Raw genomic sequence first — 2,513 nt, 5'->3', positions numbered from 1 at the left:
GCTTCTCAGAAGCCTCATGCCAGCGAGAGGTCTCTGTAATGGCACTAGACTGACTGTTACAAGCAGTCACCGCAATGTACTGGAGTGTAAAACTATCGCAGCTCCTACCTCACAAACTGTCCTTATTCCTCGGATTTCCCTGACCCCATCAGATTCAAATTTGCCTTTTACTTTTACATGCAGACAATTTCCTGTTAGATTGTCGTTTGCAATGACAACTAATAAGGCACAGGGCCAAACTTTCAAAAAGATATGCCTGTATCTGCCAAAACCAGTTTTCAGTCACGGACAATTGTATGTTGCTCTCTCCAGAGTTCCATCTTTTCATTCACTGACAGTCGTATCCTCAAACCCACCCCATTTAGACAACTGTGTCTTTCAGGAAGTGTTCACCCATCAATGAATAATTATGGGTTAGCTAGTTTAGAGTTATTTTTTTGTAGGTATAAATGCTTAACTCTTTTCGTGTTGTTTCCCTATTGTTTTTCCCTTATTCTGTGTAGTCTTCTCTCCTCATTGTATGCTAATAGTGACAATTAAAAACAAGCAAAGCAGACATCCTGGTGAACAACACTAATGATGATAAAAGGCTGCAACTGCTTCAGTGTCACACCCATTAATTAGTTAATAATGGTAAGACAGAATGAAAATCAGGATGAGTGTAAATAAAAATTAAATATATATATATATATATATATATATATATATATATATATATATATATATATATATATATATATATATTGTCCACATATAACTGCTTAATTTTTATTAAATTGTATTAACACACTTAATATTGTAATTTCTTCATTGGCCTCAAAACATAGAAACTGCGGAATAACAACTCACTTAATTAGGCTAGTAGTGCAATTTAAAAAGTTGGTTGGAACAAAAACCTGTAGCCCCAGGGGGTCACCTAAAGCTAGTCTGGGAACCACTACTATAGACCATCCTGTTTTCATATCACTTATCTCGAGGTCATATCTGGAAGTGCTGCTATTGACTTTGTCAAGCAGATGTTGTGCTGTTCATCCAAAAGAGTTATGTTGTCTGTGAATCGTAGGTTGTTGATCGTTCTTACGGATATATTTACCTCAGCATTGCACATATCGTCATCTAGCGCTTCATAAATGCATCACATCTTTAGTTTAATTTGTAAAGTGTTTACAGCTGCCTATTTGGCCCTATTCACTTTAAAAGTATTTTAAATAGTAAGAATTGTAACCACTAATACATTTTGTATTAAAAATCAATCTTCAGCTCTTCTGACTTGCACATATGAATGCTTTTTAATGTCTTTGTTTGAGATTCCAAAGCTCTCAAAGCCATTGCCTTAAGTTTAGCACTTCATCTAACACCCCACCATACCAACGTTGTTCCTTCCAAACTGGTATTCATGTGATATTCTCTGAAGATTACAAATTTATGGAACTGTCATCACCCTTTGTCTTCTTTTACTCTCTACCTCCTCCAGCTCTGACATTTCCTTGCTCTGCAGATCATATGGTGCATCTTCTTACGCTGGCTTAATTGTGCTAAGGGCCATGGGAATCTCAAGCCTATCCTGTCAACACTGGGAGAAAGTAAGGAATCATCACAGAGTGGAGCAACAAACAATGTCAATGTTGATGCCAATTTATTTATAGAGCACATTTAAAACACCATCAGTAGCCAAATTGTTTTATAATTGGAAATACAGAATCAAACTTTCTTGACCCAACCAAAAAACAGGTAGCAACATTCCGGAACAACTGCAACCTTTGTATCAGAGATTTGCTGATCCCAGAATAAAATGAGTTACAGTAATCAAGCCGAGAAAAGATAAAAGCATGAGGAACCTTCTCAAGATCCCCAGGAGGTAAAAAAAAAAAGTTTAACCACATCTGAAGTTGTAAAAAGCAACTCTTGACTACAGAATTTGTCTGTTTCTATGAAGAGAGGTAACTATCAAAAATAACCCCAAGATTCCAAACATGAGGATTGCAAAAATCTGCAAGACCCACACGCACAATTTAGAAACACGAATTAACATAAAAAAATGAATTTGGTATGTGGGAGGAAAACTAAAACACACACAAACACAGGGGGAGCAGGCAAACTCCACACAGGCCAGGCCAGGATTTGAATCTGGATATGCAAGGCATCAGCACTAATCAACATACCAGCAGGCCGTCCTATAACTGTCATAGCAAATCAAACTTTTCTTTATAACAGTTTTTATTATCTTTATGTAATAATTAGCAATGCATACATATTCTAGGTACAACTATCAAATTAACATTTTTACTTTTTTCATCAATTTACTAGATTGTTGGGATAATTTACAGATGTCAGTTGCTTGAATACATTACACACATTATGGATTGTAGGTGGAAATTGGAATATCAAATGAGTATTGAGGCATCAGTGGTTAGCACTGGTGCCTCAATACTCATTTGATATTCCAATTTCCAAAAATGAAAAGAAAACAGAAATACCTGTATACATACATGCATACAGGTATTTCTGTTTTC

The sequence above is a fragment of the Polypterus senegalus genome, chromosome 17 (assembly GCF_016835505.1).
Source record: "Polypterus senegalus isolate Bchr_013 chromosome 17, ASM1683550v1, whole genome shotgun sequence".
Lineage (NCBI taxonomy): Eukaryota > Metazoa > Chordata > Cladistia > Polypteriformes > Polypteridae > Polypterus > Polypterus senegalus.
The sequence above is the reverse complement of the archived record's forward strand: the minus strand, read 5'-3'. Positions refer to the sequence as shown.